Source organism: Alosa alosa, unplaced genomic scaffold (genome assembly GCF_017589495.1).
Source record: "Alosa alosa isolate M-15738 ecotype Scorff River unplaced genomic scaffold, AALO_Geno_1.1 AALO_1.0_unplaced_3, whole genome shotgun sequence".
Lineage (NCBI taxonomy): Eukaryota > Metazoa > Chordata > Actinopteri > Clupeiformes > Clupeidae > Alosa > Alosa alosa.
The window spans coordinates 115,264-139,902 of record NW_025962432.1 but is presented as its reverse complement, the minus strand read 5'-3'; the positions used below and the strand labels follow the sequence as shown (position 1 = coordinate 139,902).

The 24,639-nt window shown below is 14.1% G+C and overlaps 2 pseudogenes; one reads left to right on the top strand and one right to left on the bottom strand.

Moving 5' to 3' along the window:
- The first annotated feature begins 397 nt into the window (after window positions 1-397).
- LOC125290248 lies at window positions 398-895 on the top strand (annotated as a pseudogene).
- Window positions 896-1,014: 119 nt separating this feature from the next.
- LOC125290235 lies at window positions 1,015-2,396 on the bottom strand (annotated as a pseudogene).
- Between the last annotated feature and the right edge of the window lie 22,243 nt (window positions 2,397-24,639).

Below are 24,639 nucleotides of genomic sequence, written 5' to 3'. Positions count from 1 at the left end.
ATAAAGAATTATTTAATAAAAAACATTAGAGAACTATTGTATTGTTAAAAGAAATTGTATCATATAAAGAAATAGATTAGATTACTAAAGATGATTTTATAAGTCTTATAGATAAAATAAAAGAAGTTAATGAAAATATAATATATATTAGAGAATTTAAAACAACATCTAATATTACGATATTATTAAAAGGATTAATATTTATAGGATTTTTCACTGTATTTTTATTTATAATTATTATATGCATATACAAATACTATATTACTAAAATAATTAAAATACCAGTAAATACAATAGTAGATAATATAACGTAGATAAGAATGAAGGAAATAAAATAAAAAAATAAAGCATAAATAATTATATTTATTATATTTTTATCAAAATAATAAAAATAAATATGGTCAATTCAAAAGTATTTTTTATTATTAGTAAAGATAATTAGAAATTAGGAAAAATTGTTTTTGAACTTTATAATGATATAGTACCAAAAACAGCAGAAAATTTCAGATCATTATGTGTGGGGGATAAAGGATTAACATATAAGAATAATATTTTTCATAGAATTATACCATAGTTTATGTTATAGGGAGGAGATATAACAAATGGAAATGGAACAGGTGGTAAATCTATATATGGTAATAAATTTAATGATGAGAATTTTAATATTAAACATAATTAGGCAGGATTATTATCTATGGCTAATGCAGGTCCTAATACTAATGGAAGTTAGTTTTTTATAACAACAGTTAAAACAGAATGGTTAGATGGTAAGCATGTAGTATTTGGTAAAGTAATAGAAGGATATGATATAGTAAAGAAAATAGAAGAATCTGGAACATCATCAGGTAAACCTAAAAATGAAATTAAAATAGTAGATTGTGGAGAAGTACAATAAATAGAAATAAATAAATAAAACATATTATAATATAACCATAATTAATTATTTCAATTATATTTTTATATTTTTTATATATAATTAATTAATTAATATTTTATTCCATCAAGTATTATTCCTCATCCTATTAATCTTCAATAACTATTAATTTTTCTACTAATAGTTAATCTTTCATTTATATTAGTACATATAGGAGTAGTTAATTTTAATTTAACAATATTATGTTTAATTTCTATAATATTACCACCGCTACATGATGATTTTATATGTAACATTACTAATTCATTATTTTTCAATGGATATATATCATTTTTATTATCATTTATTTTTGTACCTACTACTTTTTTTAATAAATAATATTTTACTTCTAATTCTAAATATATAGGAGGTAATTGATTTTTTAATCCTAATATCTATCCAACTAATTTATCAGATTTTGTAATATTTGGATCTAAATTAGTTCCTATACCTATTAATCCACCTGGTATGGCATATTCTAACTAATTATTTTCTGTATTTAAAGATATTATTTTACTTATTATAGGTTCGCAAATAAATTTATTATTTTTATCTTTATTTATTATACCTGGTCTTATTTCAATTTCATCATTTATTTTTAATATACCTTCTTTTAAAGATCCGCCTATAACACCGCCTTTTAATTTTTTTATTTCACATCCTGCTTTATTAATATCGAATGATCTTATTATAATAAGTAAAGGAGGATTATTTCATTCTCTAATAGGTTCTGGTATATATTTACATAGATATTCACATAAAATATCTATATTAATTTCTAACTATGCACTTATAGGTATTATAGGTGAATTTTCTGCACTTGTATCTTGTAAAAACTTTTTAATATCTGAACCATGTTTTATACATTCTGATCTTTCTATTAAATCAATTTTATTTTGTATTATAATTATATTATCTATATTACCAATTTCTATAGCTGCTAAATGTTCCTATGTCTATGGCTATGGACATGTTTCTATACTTGATACTAAAAGTAATGCACCATCCATAATAGCAGCTCCTCCAATAGTTGTTGCCATTAATATATCATGACCAGGACAGTCTATAAATGATATATGTCTTTTTAATTCCATTTGAGATTTACATATTTTACATTTTAAATTTTTTTCAGTAGTAGAACTAGAGTATGATTGATAACATTTTGGTGATTCACAATTATCATTAGTACATTTAAATATTTTAGTATTTGCATATCCTAATTTTATTGTTATATTTCTTATGTTTTCTATTTTATATTTAACAGTATGTATACCAGATAATGATTTTACTAATGTTGTTTTACCATGTGCAACATGACCAATTGTTCCTATATTAATAGTTGCCTATTTATACATTGCATTTTTTATTATATTATCTATATTTTCCATTAAATTTAAATTTATAAAAAATTATAAAAACACAAATATTATTTTTAATATAATATATTCCAATATCATATATTATCAATTTCTACAAATTCCATCTTCATTTTTTTATTCATCTTTTTTTAATTTATTCTAAAATATTTACACTATTGAATAAATTTTTATTGTTAAGATATCAAATATATATAACAATGCTTATCTATACTAATTAATAAATTCTATAATACTAATATATCTTAAATATAACTTTATAATTGAAAATACAAATATTATTATTAATTAATAGAATAATAAATATAGATATAAATTTATTGTTACTACATATCTATAATTATTTTATATTAGATTTTATACTATTATACTATATAATCTAAAAATAGTTGAAAAGTAGAAATTTAAATTTAAGAAAAAATTAATAAAGATATAATATATAATAAAAAAGAAAGATTTATATTATAAAATTATAAATAAAATAAAAACAATTTAATTTAATATATTTAATTTAATGTATTTTATATAATATTGGAAAATTTTAAATATTCTATATTTATTTTCTTCAATATCGGGTCATCTATATATACATATTTCTCCAATATAATCTAAATATTTTATAGTTTTAAATATTTCTTCAGCATGATCAAACATATACTATATCTATGTATATTCTAGATCATGTAAATTTTTTTCATTCTTTTTATTCTTTTTTATAAATTGCTTAAATAATTTTTTATATATATCTTTTTTAATAATATGTCTATCTAAAAATTTTTCATAATCTATATTGATATATTGATAAAATTCAATATTTTTTAAATCATATTGTTCAACTTCAATTTTTTCTTGATCAAGTATATCTTCTAATTTAATCTTATCTATTAAAACTTTTGTAAAAAAGTAATTTTTTTCTAATTTTTCTAATAATTTTTTATTTATTTTTATTTCGTTTATTGAATCATTTAAAGCATATATTCTAAATTTAGATAATTTTTCATTTTCAGTCAATTGACTTTTTCTTTTAATATTTAATTTTTCATATTTTTCATTTATTTTTTTATATATATTGTTTTTTTTAGAATTCATTTCCTGTAATTCAGTTCTTAATAAAGTTTTTATTTGATTCTTTTGCGTTTTAGTTAAATCAGAGGTTACACTTATTTTTTCTTTTTTTAGTTTTTTATATTCATTTATTTCAGTGAATAATTTAACAATATTTGATTCTTCAATTATTTTATCCATTTCTTTTTTAAATTGTAGTATTTCAGCTTTCTCATTTTTTTTAATCTAACTAAACTATATATATTCTATAAAATATATTTCTATTTTTTCAGTAACTATAGATAAATAAGATAAATAAAAACAATAGTTATATATTAACTATAATTCATATGGCATGATTTTTCTATTTTTTATCTTACTTAAAATTTTAGAAATAACAATATAATATACTGCTTCTTCAGTATTTTTAAGAGGGTTTAAAAGAAATATATGATTATTAAATTTAAGTGATTTTATATCTTCATATTCATATTTTACATTTTCAGCATGTGTCTATAGTTTTAATATAAAATAATTATAAATATATCCATATTCGTTATTTTTTTCAAAAATTTCACACATTTCAAGTTTTTTATCTTCATCAAATTCATCGTAATATTTTATTTCTCTTACACTAGTTATATTTTGTTTTATTTCTATCATTTCTTGAATTATTTCATTTTCATTATAATGTTCATATAACCATGGGTCTAACTATGTTTCTATTTCTTCTGATAAATTTTCTATTGAATGATCTGATTTCTAATTAAGAGATTTTTCAATTTCTATTTTACTCTTTATTCTATTCATATTACTATTATATAAATTTTCAAGTTCTTTTAAATTGTTTATATAATTATTGTATCTATTGTTTATATTTTGTCTAATAGTATAAAAATGTATAAAAAATAAACAAGGTAATATTATCAATGTAAAAATAATAAATATAATATAAAAAATTTTAAAATTAAAAATTTTTCTATTAAACATAATATTCGATCTTTTTTTATGTTATATGTAATATATTTATAATAAAAATATTGATATATTTACGCAATTATTAAATATCTAAAAAAAATTATATGCAATTATTTTTCCGTTTCTTTTTGAATGTATAAAATAAGGTTTTATATATTATATTATTTTTTTAATAAAATACATATAATTTTTTAAATAATAATATAACTTTATGTCATATAATAATTAAAACAATTAAAGCAATTTTTATATTAATAAATATATGATTTATCATTATATAAACAAAATAACAGATTTCCATAAATAAAAAATATCAAATAATTTATTATAATATTTAATTTTTATATTTTATAAAAATATCAAATATTTCGAAATAAATTATTAGATTAAATTAAGTCAATATAATTTAATTAAAAATAAGATATTTTTATATAGTTTTATATTCTTATATTTTTTAATTAGATAAATAGAAATTCAATAAAATAATTAAATTAAACTATTTTATATAAATTCAGGTTTTTTAGTTATTCTAAAGTATTTTTATAAAAATTTAAAATATTCATTAATAATTATAAATATGATTATCTTTAGTTCTATTATTTATAAATTTTATTATTTTAGTTTTTATCATTTTTTTTATAAAAATAAAAAAATCTAAAAATATTCTTAAAGAAAAAGAATTTGATTATAATAAAATAAATTATATAAAGGATAAATATTATTTAATAAAAAGTTATTTTATGAATTATTTTTACAATAATGAATTTTTGGATTTATTTGAATTTAATAAAATCTAAACCTATAATAATTATAGAATATAATTCTTTTATAGAGAAAATAATAAATACAATAGAATTTATTAAAAAAATATATAAAGATAAAAATTTAGAATTAAATAAAGAAATAAAATTATGTTTAAATATACATATAAAATATTTAGTTTATATATAGAAATATTAGAAAATAGCATTTAATAGAGATATTATAGAATGAATATATAATTGAATATCAAAATATTTTTTTATTTTTAAAGAAAAAATAATAGATATTCTTAATAGAATAAAAAATAATATATATATGATGATAAATATTGTGATATTAAAATATATAATCTAAATATTTATAAAATAAAAATAGATAATATTAATAATATTTTATTATTACAATTAAATAAGAATAAAATAAATCAAAATATATTAGAGTATATTTTAACTAAAAATTACACATTTCAAGATTATTATAAAAATATTAATAATATTTATTAATGTAAATATTTATGAGAAGGATCATGATTATTTAAATTTTAATATAGTTGTGGGATTTTTGCTTTTTATTCTAGATATATTGAAAAAATCTATATTATTATAGAATTATTGAAAATAGATATAGATAGTTGAAAATCAGTAAAAAAATTTGATTTAAATGAAAAAATATATAGAATAAAATTATAGATTATTTAAATAATTTATATGATAAATATAAAAATTTATTTAATAAGATTAAAGAAATAGAAAAAGAATATATGATATATATATTTAATAAATTTCCTAATAAGTAAAATTGATATAATAATTCATATTAGATTTTTGATAATGATAAAATAAAATATATGAATATATTTAATGTTACTTGTCATTTAGATAAAATAATTTTTATTAAGTAGATAATATAAATATGAATATTTTTATATTTATATTTATTAAATAAATATTGACATTTTTAAAATTTATTTTATTAATTTTAACAATCAATTCTTATTTTAAATTTATGAATTTTTAAATATTATTATTCATATTTTATTAAATATTATCTATAGATTACAATATATAATATTATAATCTATAGATATTAATTAATATAAAAAAGAAAGATTTTTATTAAAAATAATATGTAAATTATTTAATAATATTATAATAAAAAATAATAATGAATTAATTATAGTATATTATTTAGAAGATAAAACAAATATTATGATAAAACTTTATTTATTAAATTTAAATTATATATGTAAAGTTGAAAATTATGATTCTATAAAATATATTATATTTTATAAAAAAACATATAAAATAGAAATTCATAAATTTAAAATTAGAAAAGTAATATCAAAATAAAAGCTAAAATAATATTTTCTCTACTAAATATTAAAAATTATCGATATAGATATATTATTATAAAATACTAGTATAAAAATATAATCAAATATAATTTAATAAATATAATATTTTATATCGATCTAGATTTAAAAATTATGGAGAGATTAGATTTTAAGAAATGAAAATCATATCCAACTATAAATATAGTAATGAATAATATAACTAATAAAGAAGAAATTAATAAAAAAAAGATATAAACTTTTTGAGTATTTATGGATTTTATAATAACTATATACGAGAAATAAATAATCCTAGTACAACTAATATCAGATATATTAGATAAATCATTAATAAGTTTAAATAGAATGTATAATAGTTTGTTTACTTATTTTAATGATACTAACTAATATATAGTTTTTAATTATATATTGTCATAAATCTGACATAAACAAATATATATTAATTTTTTATTTAGTTAGAAAAAATGTGAACAAGTTTATTTTTTATATAAAAAAATCAAAATATATGAAAAATAAATTATAAAAAAATAAATGATATATTTGATTATATTATTTTTTCTATATATAAAGTAATAATTTCAAGTAAAATAACCCCCAAATTAAAATATATTTTTTATATAAAAAATACAATCTTAATAGAAAAATATAAATATTCTCATCATTTTTTTATTACATTAAATAATAATCAAAATCTTAATTTTAAAAAACTTATTCATTAAAAAAATTCATATAATTATACAGGATATATTTTATTTTATTTTCATTATAAGAATATTTTAATCTTAACTTTATAGTAGTATAGTTAATGTATAATATAGAAAATAGAGTAATTAAGGGAGGTAGTCTTATCAACTGCTAATAATTTTAAGATGTTTATAAGCTACTTATGTTAAAAAAGAGAGGTATCTTCTATTAGTAACTGAGTTATGTTTACTCTAGAATGTAAAGATTATTATTGTTAATGTGGTTATAGATATTATTACAAATAAATTCAATTGTTTAATTTTAGAAATAATATCTATTAAGTATGTAAATGGTAGTTTCATAGAGTAATCTATGGATTATTAAATATTATGTGATGGAGTAGGCATATATATAATAATAATAAAATAATAAATAAATAATTAATTTTAAAATTCTTTTTTCAAGATAATTTTTATTATAAAAGATTATATTAAAAAACTATTTAGAAATAGTTTTATAAAATATATATAATTTATATTTCAGATATAAATTGAATATTAAAAGCAATATAAATATAGGGTATATTGATTATAAAGTCTAAATTATGAAGTTTTTTAAATTAAAATCTTATTTTTTAAAAAATCTATTTTAAAAAAAATCTTTAATTATTTAGTTAGACTAAATTTTTTATTTTTTATTTTTTTCAAAAATATTATTCTATTTTTTTCTATTTTTTATAAAATATATAATATCATCTAGATCAGATATGAATTCCGATATTTTTCCCCAATAATCTATTATCATGTTTATTTGTTTATTTTTTATATTTTCAGTACATGGTTTTATAAATTGATTCAATCAATTTTCAATATTAGTAGTTACTATTACTTTAAAATTATCATTAGTTTCTATTGGTTTATGCTTATCATCTATTTTATTAATTAATTCTTCAATATATTTTTTATATTTTAAAATATCTTCAATTATTTGTTTTAATTCTTTACACTCTATATTTTTTATTATTTTTTCTACTTCATCTATATTATTTTTTTCTATATAATATACTATATCATTTTTATAATTATAATGATGATTAAAATATATCTATGTAAATCATTTTTCTAAATTAGTCTTTAAAGTTTTATATATAGTACATAGCTAATTTAGATATATTATTTCTATTAGAATTAATATAATTAAAAATTTTTTTTTATTGAATTAGAAAAGTCATTTAACAATGTGTTAATATTTGATTTTTTCTAATAAAAATATAACATTTTTAGTTTATATCCATAGATATCATTAATAATTTTATTATATTTCTACTAAATATTACGGTTTATTATTTTTTTATATATATCGAAAATATAATTATTATAATTTTGTATATTATTATCTTTGGTTTTTAAAAATTCTTCTTTAATATTTTCTTCATTAATATCAAATGATGATGATTCTGAATTAATATTCTTTATTTTATTAAAAATATTTTTATTATTATTTAATTTTAGATCAAATGTTATTTTTGCATTAGAATAAAAATTTTGAAAAAAAACTTCAAATCCAATTCAATCTATCTTAAAATCATTCAAATCATTAGTTTTATTAAAAAATAAATTTTTTAAAAAAATCTCTATTTCTTCATTATCATCTTTAATTATTTCAAATTAAAATATTGATCTAATAGTTATTTCAGAAAAAAAATAATTATTATCATTTAATAAATTTTCATTTATATTATTTTTAAAAAAATTTATTGAATCATCAAGAAGCACGTTCTATATATTTTCATTTATTTTCTCAAAAATTTCATTATATTTTTTAATTTTCTCAAAAATTTCATTAAAATCTTTTATATTATTTTCTTTTTCATACAATTTTTTAAATTTTGATAAATTTTTTATTTGATTTAATATTTCAATAACTTTATTATAAAAACATGATAATAATTTTGATTTAGAACTTTTAAATATAAATCAATCTTTACTAATATTAACAAAGTCATTATTAATTATATTCTTTATTGTTTGTTTATTTTTTTTTTCAAATCTAATAAAAATTTTATCTATATTCATTTTTTTTTTCTATGTAAATTAATGTCATTTATATAATCATTGATTTTTTTTTTTTTTTTTTGTATTTATTGTAAATTAAAATAACCGTAACTATTCATATTTTAAAAATCATTTATGTTTTTTTTTTTAATAATATTTTTAACAATAAAAAATTTAATTAATAATATGAATATTTTTCATATATAATTATAAATTTTATTTTTGATTTTTTTTTATTAATTATTTTAAAATCATATAATAAAAACATTCATATTATTAATTAAATTTTATTGTTAAAAATATTAACTATATAATATATTAGTTATCTAAAATAATAAAAATCTAAATTATGAATTTTTTTAATAAATATTTTAAATTATTTTTAACTATATATTAAATTATAAAAAACAATTAGTTATTTATTTTATTGATATTCTTTTATAATATTTCTATATTTATCTATTTATAATAATAAAACAAAAACATTATATTTTAATGTTAATTCTTTTATATGTTTTAATCTACTATATATTAATTTTGTAACTCATTTATTCTAATTTTAATATAAATAATTTGTAACATCTAAAATTGTTTTATTATAATTTTCAATATGAATATATTTATTTAAATATTAAATAGGATATATTTTATAAATAATATGTAGATTTTTAATAAAAATTCTGATATAAAATACTCCAAAAAAATTATTATTAAAATCATATAGTTTCATATCGTAAGTATAAAAATATTTATTATGTTCTATAAATTTTTTTTTCTATAATATAGGTTTTTCTTTTAACAAGTAATAATAAAGAGTCTCAACTAATGATGTATTTAATATATCTCTTAAAAATTTTAATATTTTTTTTCTATCATACTAAAATCATCTATATATATTTTTATCAAAATCTATTCTTATAACTAAAAACATTTTATTCTTTTTTATCTATTTTTATCTATTTATAATAGTAAAATTCTTTATAGGAGATATATTAATATTTTCTTTTTTTATATTATTTAATAATATTTTTATCTTATTATTATATATAATTTATAATAGTTAATAATATATATATATATATATAATTTAAAAATTTTCTATAAATATTAATTTCTTTGACTCAGCAATGATAAATAGAAAGTTAAGGGACCTCTAGTAGAAAGATAGTTTTAGTCTAAGACTGACTAAAAAAATAAATAATTAGAGACAATCAATCCCTTATTACCTCTATTATAAATTTATTTCAGTTTCATTATTATATTGTAACTCCATTATTAATATATTTAATAATAATCTTTAAATTACTTACATGTCTATCTGATTAAAGAGAAATAAAATCATTCTTAATATTTTAATAATCATTCTCAAACCATAGAGGCGATTGCTGTCAGATGCAATACTTATAGTAAATTTATTTGATCATTATCCGGAATCTGTCCTATAGTCAGTGAATGGTAATGTGAAAATATTATGAGATACACCTATTTAGACTGATAAGAGATTATCAGATGAATAGTTTATATCACATAATGTTCCTGATATTGTAGTCCTGGATAAGAGTAAGAAAACATGCTGAATCATTGAGATTACGATCTGTAGTGATAGGTACATTGCCTTAAAGGAAAGAGCTAAAAAAGAGAGGTACCTTCCATTGGCAACTGAGCTGGGTCTACTCTGAGACGTGAAGACTATTGTTGTTCCAGTAGCTATAGGTGCCTTTGGTGCTGTTACAAAGAACTTTAATCGTCTGATTTCAGAGGTCATACCTGCCAACATAGGCAAGTAGGTGGTCCACAGAGCAATCTGTGGAACATTAGATATCGTCTGGTGGAGTAAAGATGCATAAGGCGGCCATTAGAAACTTTAATTAATTTAATTTTAGATTTCATAAAATTAAAAAAAATATTATTATATAAAAAAACATTTAAAAGAATTACAATTAAATGAAGAAGTAAAATATATAATTAAAATTGAATATCAATCTGTTCAAAGAGTTTTAAATCCAATATTAAAAATAAATAATAATAAAAATTTAAGGATTAGAAAAATCTAAATTTAATATAGAAAATAAAAATTTTATAGAATTTAATATAGAAAATATGAATATATAGATTTATTATTTTTATGGAATACTTGTTAGAGTATTAAAAAATATAATACTTATTAGATTATCTTATATTTATTTAGGTAATAGATCTATATGAAAAGATGAATTCATAAAATATAAATTTGAAAATATAGATGAGATATTATAAATAATTAATTGTTTTAAATATTCAATTACTCTAATATCTTTTATATAAAATATAAAAAATAAATAAATTTTCATATCATTAATATTTATGATATAAAAATATTTTAATTTTTATATTTTATATAATTTTTATTAAATTTTAATAATTACTTATAAAAGGATAAATTTAATTTAACTTTTTTTTAATTTTGTATTATATGAAAAATAATATATTATATTAATATTAAAAAGATTTATTATATATAATCATAGTAATATTAATTATTATAATTCTTTTTATTATATATATAAAAATAAAATATATAAATTATAATTTTAAATTAGATTAATAAAAATAAAAATAGGAAGTATTATCATATTTTACTTATTTATTTTTTTTATTCTAATTATTTTTGATTTTTTATATTCTACAATAAATATATATTATAAATACTATTATATATATTATTAATAGCATTATTAAAACAATTGTAATTAATAAAAATTTGAAAATTTTTATTCATCATTTTTCATCATCTAAATCCATATCATTGTATTCTAATATTTTTTGATCAAAATTTTTCTTATTAAATTTTATTGAGTTTATTTCATTTATAATAGTATTTTTTTCATCATCTAAATCCATATCATTAAATAGACTATACTCATCATATATATAAATCATTTTATATTTATAATCACTTTTATTTAAATTTATATCACTATTAGATAAACTTAATTCCTAATAATACTTACAATTTTCATCTATATCAGATTTTTTATCTTCACAACTATTTTCATCATTATCTAATAATTCTATATCATCATATGGATATTTATTATATTCATTTATTAATATTTTTTCTATTTCATCTTTTAAATTTAATTCAATTACAACTTTATTAATTATTTTATCTATTTTATTTATATAAAATTTAAATTCATCTATTGTAGCATTTAAATTTTCTCAATTTATTATTTCATCATAAGTTTTATATATACTAATAGATGAAGAAGTCATTTCTCTCAAATTTTTATTAATAGACATATCAAATTCATATAATGGGTTGTTTTTTTGAAGAGAATTTTTTTTCATATAAGAAATTAAATTTCTACTTAATAACTATATTATAAGTAGATATTGATATCCTCCAGAAATATAATATTCAAACATTTTTTTAGATATAAACTATGCTTCATTTATATTAGTATAATTTTTCTATACTAAATTCTTTATTAAATCGTCTGTATTTAAACCAGAAGATTTTATATAAATATCCTATATATTTTCTAAATAACCCTATATATTATAAACCCATCCTTTATATAAATATATATTAAATTTTAGTACTTCTTTATAATCATATTCTTGTAAAAAAGATATATTTTTTATTAAAGTATCAATATCTGTTCCTTTTATTTTACTATAATACTAAATTAACTCTTTTCTAAATATTTTTATTTTATTTTTAAATTTTAAATCAATAATCTTATTTATATTCTAAAATATTCAATCTAACCCTAACTTTAATTTTTTTATAGTTATTCTATAGTAATAACTATCTTGTTCTACCTTTATTCTGTTTATTATTTCATTTCTACTATTTCGAATAAATATTATTTTAATTATTATTTTTTCACATTTTTTCATTCTCTTTTCATTTTCATTAATAATTTTTTTATGTAATAATAAATAATTTATTACATTATATATATTTTTTAAAAATAATGCTAAAGGTGAATTACTTCCAAAATATTTTTCACCGTCCTTCTATAACATTTCATTATTTTTTATAGAATCTAAATACATATTATTAATAATATTATCAACTTCTACAAATTCCATCTTCATTTTTTTATTCATCTTTTTTTTAATTTATTCTAAAATATTTACACTATTAAATAAATTTTTATTGTTAAGATATCAAATATATATAACAATGCTCATCTATATTAATTGATATATTCTATAATACTAATATATCTTAAATATAACTTTATAATTGAAAATACAAATATTATTGTTAATTAATAGAATAATAAATATAGATATAAATTTATTGTTACTACATTATCTATAATTATTTTATATTAGATTTTATACTATTATACTATATAATCTAAAAATAGTTGAAAAGTAGAAATTTAAATTTAAGAAAAAATATTTTATGATTAAATAATAATTTATAAATCATTATTAACTTTATAAAAATACACAAATGTTTTTTTATTTTATTTTATTATCAAATTATTTTTTTATTAATTAAATAAATAAATAAATGAGAATAATATATATTATATTTATAATATGTATAAAAATTTAGAAAATTATTAGTAATACACATGAATAGTTATTAATAAATAGTTTAAAATTAGAAATAGAAAAATGATATAACAATAATTCTAATAAATATATTATAAATAAATTATATAATATAAATACTTTAATATTAAATAATATATCATTAATTAAATAGTATATATAGAATTTATTAGATAAATGAAATATTTTATATGGATTAATTATATAGTATTCTACCTTAAATTTAATTAAAGAAAATTTAGATATATTAAATATTCAATTAAATGAATTATTAAATATTATTAATAATATATTAAAAATAAATAAAGAAAATAATTTATATGATATTAATTTAGAATATTTAATATTCAATATATATAATGTTGTTTTTAATTTTAATACAATAATATAGAAAATATTTTTTCAATTTAAATTATTTAATCCTATAGATAATTCTATTCCAAATTTATTATTAAATTGAATAAATAAAGAACATTTTTGATAGTAGATTAATATAATTAATAATTATAATGATATATATATTTTAGAGGTATTAGTTTTTAATAATATATTTTAGTATATAATAACAGAAGATATTTTATATATCGATATAATAAAAAAAGATGATGATAAATAGATATTATATATAGATAAATAGAAATCATATTCTTATAGTAGAGAATTGAAAATATAGAAAATATCATGAGAAATTTTAGATAATATAAATAATATTAATGATAATATAGAATTAAAAAATAATATATTAAGAAATATAAATTCTATGAAATATTATATTAATATAGAATTAAATAATATAAAAAATGATTATTTTATAAATAACAATATAAAATTAATAAAATATGAAAAAATAAATATAATTTAGAATATAATTAATATTATATTATTTAAAATAAAAAAATCTAATATAAAAAATGATTATTTTTATGATTAGTTTGATATTATATTGGATTTTATTATAGATATCTTATATAAAAATATATACTATCCTTATGATAAAATTTATATAAAATAGAAAATATATATAGATTTTATATTTGAAAATATAGAAGATAATCAAAATAAAACAATTTTTTTATCTATATTAGATAAATTTAAAAATACTACTACTAATAGAAACAATAATTTATATATAGATAGTTCATTTTGTAGTTATTTAAATCAAATTAATAATATATTAAATAAAATAAATAATAATCTATTAATAAAATATAATAATAATATAATAAATAATTATAATAATCTATTAATTATATTAAAAAATATAATATAGTTCTATAATAATATATTTAATGATCTGGAATTAAATATTGATTATATAAAAAGAGGAATAAAATAGTTATAGAAAATATTCAATAATAATATAGAATTAGATACTGAATATAATCACAATAATATAAAGTTTAATATATTATTTAATAATATAAAAATATAGATAAAAAATATATTATATATTATAGAAAATAATAATAATAATAATATAAATACAAATAAAAAGATATATATAAATTCTGAAATAAATATTTCAAATAATTTTATTATATTAAATATGTATATTAAATTATTATAGTTATTAAATGAAATAAAAAAATTCAATATTTATAATGAAAAAATATATAATGTTTTTAATATATGAATATGATTAATAATATTATGTATATCATTATTTGTATTGTTAATATTTTTGATAATATATTATTATATTATAATAATTATAAATAAATAATATTTTATAAAAATTAAAATACTTATTTTTGTATCAGTAGTATTGTTATTTATTATTTTATTGTTTTTTTATTATATTTAATATAGTTTCAAAATCGACTAATTCATATTCTTTACTAAGTACTAAATCTTTTAATTTATATAAATTTTTATCTTTTTTCTATTCATCTTCACCTATTAATACAAGATATCTTATATCATTTTCTAATGCATATTTTATCTAATTAGTTATGTGGTTTTTTTTCTTTAATATAATTTCTGCTTTTATACCATTATCAATAAATTTCTATTTTAATATAAATCTTTCCTCTATATATTCTCAATATATATTAATTATAAGTACTCTAATATTCATATCTATTTCTTTATATATTTTCTCTGTATTAATTAAATTTAATAATCTATCCAATCCTATACTAAATCCTATAGCATTAATATTATTTTTATTATTATTTGATAAATTATTAATAATATTATCATATCTTCCTCCTCCTAAAATACTACTACTAGTAGTAACAGTACTAATATCTATATTATTTATTATATTAGCTTCAAATATAATACCAGTATAGTAATCTAATCCTCTAGTTAATTTTAAACATATTTCTATATATTTATTATAATTTAAATTATTCATTATTTTAATAATCTATTCTATATATTCAATATCATTTATTAATTCTTTATACTATTTTAATATATTAATATCTTTAATTGTTATTAATTCTATTAATTTATCTATTTTATTTTTTTCTATTTCTTTATTTATTATTAATTCTTCTTTAACTTTTATAATTCCTATCTTATCTATCTTATCTATACTACTACATACAATATTTATTAAATTTTTATCTATTTCAACTATAGTTAATATTTTTTCTAATATACATCTAGTATTAATTTTAATAATAAAATTCTAATCTTTTAATAAAATTGATTTCAATATATTGATACTAATTATTAAACATTCAATATCTGACATTATATTATTTTCTTTTGTATTACTATCTATTATATCAAAATCTATCTAATAAAATTCACGCAATCTACCTTGCTATATACTAGGCTAATCTCTTCTATATACTTTACCTATAGTATATCTTTTAAGTTTCTATATTTTATTCTATGATATAAATCTACACATAGGTACTGTTAAATCATATCTTAATACTAATTCTTCTCCTCCTTGATCTTTTAATTCATATATTAATTTTTCTTCATCACCATATTTATTCATTAATATATTTTTCAATTCAAATATAGGAGTATCTAATGGAATAGCACCATATAATTCCATATAATTTATTAACTTATTTATAATATAATTTTTTATTTTCTATTCTTTACCAAAGAAATCTTTTGTACCTTTAGGTGTTTTTAATATTAATTTTGTTTGTTTATTTTTTAATTTATCATATATAGTAATATATTCTCATTCATATATATTTTTTTTCTATTTATTTAAATTTAATAAATTTAATATATTTATTTTAAAATTTATAATAGTAATAGTAATATTTTTTATTTATTATTTCATTCTAATTTATTATTAAATTATTAATAAGATCATAATATTTCTATAAATATTCTATAATATTTTTTTCATATATTTTTATTTCATTTATATTAATTTTAAATATTTCTATATTTTTACATATAAGAGATTCTTGTATATTAGTTAATATCTATTCTATATATCTTTTAATATAAGACTATATACATATTAAAGTATATATAATATTTTCTTCATTTTTATTAATTTTATTATATTTCTACTTATTATCTATTAATTTTATTATATTTCTACTTATTTCCTATATATATTTATTATATTTATTTTCACTATTTGATAATATATTTAATATTTTGAGTATAGATAATTTATTATTAAAAATTAAAAAATTTATTATAAAATACATATTATCATAAATATTAATTATCATTTGATAATTATCTATATTCTATAATAAACTATCTATTATATTTAATTTATTATTATTTATATAATTTTCTAAATTAATTTCTATATTTTTATTTTCATTCTGTAAAGTATTCTATATAAAATTATCCATTTCTATATTTTCAATCTATAAGAATAATAATATCTTATATATTCTATATATTAATAATTTTTTATTTTTTATTTTCTATATATCAATAATTATATTATAATTTTCTATATCTTCATTACATTTACATTTTATAATATTAAGATTACATTTAATACAATTATAGTTAAAATAATTTTTACTTATTATAATTTCTGTATAAATATCTTTATTTTTATATACTTCTTCTTGTTTTAAATTTGGTTTTATAATATACTAATATTTCTAATTTATCATTTTATTATTTATTTTTCTTTAGTTATATTTATTGATAAATTTATGTTAAATATTATAAATAAAATAATAAAAAATTTATCAATAAATATAACTAAAGAAAAGATATCATTATTTATATAGAATAATAAAAATCAGTAGATAAAATTATTAGATAATGATATAACTAATAATGAAAAATTATTATTAAACTATATAATAGATAAAAATAAATTTTATAGAATCAAATAGAATATGAAAGAAAATAATTTATTTAATTTATCTATTTATTATATAATAAATTATTTAAATTTATATAAAGATAATGAATATAAGCTAAATACTAATATAAATATAGAAAAAAATAATTATGTATTATATAATGATAGTAAATTTATTGTTTTTTCTAATATATTAAATATAAAAAATAATATTTATATAGAATATAATAATATTAATATTAATATTAAAAATAATTTATTATATTTAACTCCATTTAGATATACATTATTTGAATTTATTTCTGATAATTCTTTATTAAATATATATATTAAAAACAACGATATAATATATATTAAATCAATTAAAAATAATTTTTGAATATGTAAAGATGATAATAACAATATATTCTATTCAAAAAATAAATAGTAGAGTATTAAATTTAAAATATTATTTAATAATAAAAATAATTATTTATTATATAATCAAGAATTTATATTACAAATTATAGATAAATATAAATCAAAATAGGATCTATATTTAAATATAAATAATAATATATTAGTTATAGATAATAATAAATAGAATTTTAATATATTACAAAATACTGATAATATTGATAATATTGATAATACTAATAATATAAATAATAATAATAATCTTTATATATCTATTAATTCAAATATAGATATAAAATATATTATATAGAAAATATTATTTATATTTACTATTTCAGATATTAAATTAAATATTAAAGATTTTAATAATTTAAAAAATAATCTTAATAATAACAATACTACTATTAATACTAGTATTAATATTAATTTATATAATATATATAATATATATAATAATATTTTATTTATATTTAATTTCTTAGATAAATATAGTAATATAAAATATGGATAGATTATGAATTTATTTATTTTTAATATAAAACAAAAATTTATATTATTTCAATATTAGATTAGTAAATTAGAAAATGAATATGAAAATATTTTAATTAAAAATTTATATAATCAAATATCAATATTATATAATAAATATTATATAGATGAAATATATATTTTATTATATAAATTAAATAATAAATTATTTAATATAGAAATAGAGTATACAACTATTACATTATTGAATTATTTATATAATAATAGAAATTATACATATATACAAAAATAGAATTAGATTATTGAGATATGTATTAACAAATATTTAAATATTATATATAAAATTATAAAAACAAAAAATATAAATTGTGATATGTATAATGAAACATTTATTAATATATTGGAAGCTGATATAATGTATAACAACAATAACAATAGTATAATAAATATTAAATTAAATAAATATAATTATACTATATTAGATATAAAATATCCAATATATTTAAAATACTATTATAATATATTTAAATATTTATTAGATTTATTATCTTTATAGAATAATATAGATATTGAATTAGATATAGATAATTTTTCATATTCATAGTTAAATAATATTAATTTAATAAATATTTATAATATAAATAAAAATCAAATAGATATTTTATTATAGAATATATATAATAAATTAAAAATAAATTATGATATTTATTTGATGTTTCGATCAGATAAATTAATAGATATAATGACTATTTATAATAATATTTTATTAAAAAAGATTAAAAATAATAATGTAGAAATAGAAATATTAAATAATAATAATTTATTAGATAATAATGTTAATATTAAAGTTAACCAACATACTATATTAGATCTAATTAATGGAATATAGAATTTATATAATATATAGTATGATTTAAATAAAATTAGAATATATGAAGGATTATATATAGAACAAGATTATGATAATATTTTATATAATGAATTTAGTATATTAAAATATACTATAATATTTAAAATATTATTTATAATAAAATATATATTATATAGAATTACATATATAGATAAATCCCATATTAATATTAGATTTATTTTATCTAATTTTTTATCATCTTATTATCAATCTATTATTTATTTTATATAGGATGAATTTAATATTTTTAAAAATAATATATTAGATAAGAATAAAATAAATATTGATAATATAAAAAATAAACATATTGATATGTTAAATAATATATTAAATATTTTACTTATTAAAAATGTAGAAATATTTGGTATTTTATTTAAAATATTTGGATTAATATAGATTATTATTAGTAATACTACTAGTAATAATAATAAGAACAAGAATAATAATACATAGAATAATACATGTAATGAGATATATAATGAAATAATAATTTTAATAAATAAATTATATGAATATAATAATATTTCTTAGAATAAATTATTTTTTACAATGTTATTTTATATGAAATAAAAATATATTTTGTAAATTTATCTTTTATTTTATTTTATTATTAAAAATAACGATTTTTTTTGAGAAATGAAAAATAGAAAATATTCAGTTATATCTATTTCAGATGAAGAAGATGAATTAATAATTGAATAGAATGATTATTAGAAGATAAAAGATGAAGAATTAAATTTAGATGAAGATGAAGATAATGAATCTATAAATAATATAGATATAGAAAATAACAATAGTAAAAAAAATAAACAAAGTTTTGAATATACATATACAATATCTTCAAATGAAATAATATAGAAATATTATTATTTAAATATATTTAATTCAGATTCTTATTTATATTATTGATAGATAATTATTTTATTTATTGTTTTAATAGGATCTATAATTTTTATATATGGTAGAAGTTTTTAGTCTAACTTATTATTTCCTATATTTGGTCAATGAAGAATTATATTATATCCATTAATACCAATTAGTTATTCATTAATATCATTATATATAGTATTAAGAAATGAATTTAATTATTTAAATATTATTTCAACAATAATACCAATAGGATCTATTATATGATTTTTTTTTTTTATTATATGAATTTATGTTAAGATTTATTTATGAGAGAGTATATTATTTAGATTGATGTTTTGGTAAGAATAAAATAATTACAAATGGATGTAAAAAATGAAATCAATCTTTTATCTTTTAGATATCAGGTGTATTAATTCTTATTTTAGGTTCTTTATTAAATACTATATTTTCATATTTAAATAGTAGATTATTATTAGCATATAAATATGAATAGGAAAATATTATATAAATAAATAAATAATTTTTTATATTAGTTTTATTATTTTTTTAACACAAATAAAAATAAAAGTAAATAAAAAAGATATATGGTTGAAATAATAAAAATATTAGAAGATATGAATAAAAATATAAATATTTGAAAAAATATAATTAATAATTTAATATTAATGATACAAAGTGAATATAATAGTTTATTAGAATATTTAAATAATTGAAATGATGAATGAAATAAATTAAAAAAGAATAATGAAAGTAATTTAGATAAGATTATTAATATTAATATTATTAATGATATAATCAAATATAATAGTTTTAATAAATCTAATTTAGTCAGTTTATCTATTATAGATATTATTAAGAATACTATACCAGAAATAAGAATATAGATAATATATTATAATAGTAATATGAATATATTAATTAATTTATATAATAATAAAATAAAATATAGAAATATAATAGAACATATTTTTAATTAGATTAATCAAAATAATAATTCTATAAAAAATATTATATAGGATGAAATAAAAGATGATGAATATATAAATTTATTAAATAATAAAATAAAGAAATTGGAAAAATAGAAAACATATTATATAAATGAATATATAAATGATAATAAAATATTTGAAAATAATTGAAATGAATTAATTAGTTAGATAAAAAATATAGAATAGAAAATAAAAATTACTTTTATTAATTATTATAAAACATATATAAGTGAAAAATATGAAAATTTAAATTGTTAGAGTAATATATTAAAAAATATGATTGATAATATAAATAATTGAAATTATATAGAAGAAATTAATTTAAACGATAATTGAACAACATTATATAACTATGGTATGGATAGAATATGAGATAATAAATATATAGGAGAAATTAAAGATAATAAAAACATTTCTGATTATAAATATATAGAAGATATACATGTAGTAAATATTGATAATATGTCGGATACAATGAAAGAATATTATAATTATTATAATGAAAAAATTAAATTATTTAATAGAAAATAAAACAATTTCAGATGAAATATATAATGATATTTTAAAATATTTAAATAAAGATGTAGATTCTGTTTATATATTTTGTATATCATTAAGAATTTTTAGAGATATTAATTAGAATATAGATATAGCATTATATAATACATTATCTAAAATATTATATAATTTATTAAATATTATAGAATATAAAAAAATATATAAAATATTACATTATATAATAACATTAGCAAACACTTTATATATAATAACAATAGATGAAAAAATAAGCAATAATATTAATAATGAAAATAATAATATTAATGAGAATGATTTTAATAAAAAAGAATATTTAAATATAGAATTATCTAAACATAATATATGAAATATAAAAGGTATATGAGATGAAATATTTTTTAGTATATATGATAATGAACTAATAAAATATGGTTATAAAGATTGTGATTATAATAAATAGAAAATATTTTTAAATATTAAAAATCAATTAATTTATTCTTAGTTAGCTATTATTATTAAAAATATGTCTATATATAGTAAATTAAATAAAAATGAAATAGAAAATTTTATTAAAGATAATTGTAAAAAATGTGAACTTTAGTTATACATAGAGAACGAATTATTAAAATTGGTAAATTAATTTTAAATTTATGAAAAAATTAGTATTAGTTATAATAGATGGTTGAGGAATAAGAAAAGATGAATATATGAATGCAATAAAATTAGCTAAAACAAATAATATGGATTATTTATATAATATTGAAAATAAATTTATTGAATTACATGCATCAGGTATATTTGTCGGTTTACCACCTAATATAATGGGAAATAGTGAAAGTAGGTCATTTAACAATAGGTTCTACTACTGTTTTATAGACAAATTTAATAAGAATTAATCATTGTATTAAAGAAAATAAATTAATAGATAAATTATCTAATACTATTTAGAATTGTATTAAAAATAATAAAAGAATACATTTAATAGGATTATTATCTAATGGAAATATACATTCATCTATATATCATTTAATAGAAATTTTAAAAATATTAAAAGAATATAAAGAAATTATAATATTTTTACATATAATAAGTGATGGTAGAGATAGTGGTACTAAAGATTGCGCTAATATATACATACCATTAATATTAGAATATATAAAAAAAAATCATTAGATTAATTGTTATATTATTGATTGCTGTGGTAGATTATACGGCATGGATAGAGATTTACATATATAGGATAGAACTTTATTAGTATATAATATGTATATTAATGGAAAATATTATTATATTTATGATAATGTAGATTAGTTAATAGAAGGAATTAAAAATAATTATATTAATAATAATGAAACAGATGAATATATAAAATGTTCACATATTAACAATAATAACAATAATATTAATGGATTAATTATAGAAAATGATTCTATAATTTTTTATAATTTTAGAGGTGATAGAATGGTATAGTTATGCGATTTATTATTAAATGATAATAAATATTTTATTACATGTATGACATTATATAATAAAAATTAGAATAATAAAGTATATGATATTTTATTTAAACCTAAATATATAGAAAAACAATAACTTATTATTTAGAAAAAAAACAATATAAGTTAGTGTCATATAGCTGAAACAGAAAAGTATCCTCATGTAACATCATTTTTTAATGGAAGAAATTAGGATAAAAGAAAAGGAGAAGAAAGAATATTGATAGAAAGTAATAGAAATATTAAAACTCATAACTTATATCCTCAAATGTAGATGTAGTCTGTATGTGATAAAGTAATAGAATCTATGAAAATAAATAAAGAATTTATATTATGTAATTTTGCAGGTCCAGATATGGTTGGTCATACAGGTGATTTTAATGCTACTATTGAATCATGTGAATTTGTAGATAAACAGATAGGAAGATTAATGGATTATGTTTAGAAATATAATTATATTTTAGTAATAACAGGAGATCATGGTAATGCGGAAGATATGAGAGTAACTACACATACATGTAATAAAAGTACCTTTTATAATATATAATACTAATAGAAATATTAATTTTTATAATAATGAATTTTCATTATAGAATGTAGGTAATACAATATTAGATTTAATGGAAATAGAAAAAAAGAAGAAGATGAAAATACAAAAGTATGTTAGTATAAATAAATAAATTTTAAATATTAATTAACTATATAGATATATTATCATTTTCTACAAATTCCATCTTTTTTTTTTTTATTCATCTTTTTTAATTTATTCTAAAATATTTACACTATTGAATAAATTTTTATTGTTAAGATATCAAATATATATAACAATGCTTATCTATATTAATTGATATATTCTATAATACTAATATATCTTAAATATAACTTTATAATTGAAAATACAAATATTATTGTTAATTAATAGAATAATAAATATAGATATAAATTTATTGTTACTACATATCTATAATTATTTTATATTAGATTTTATAC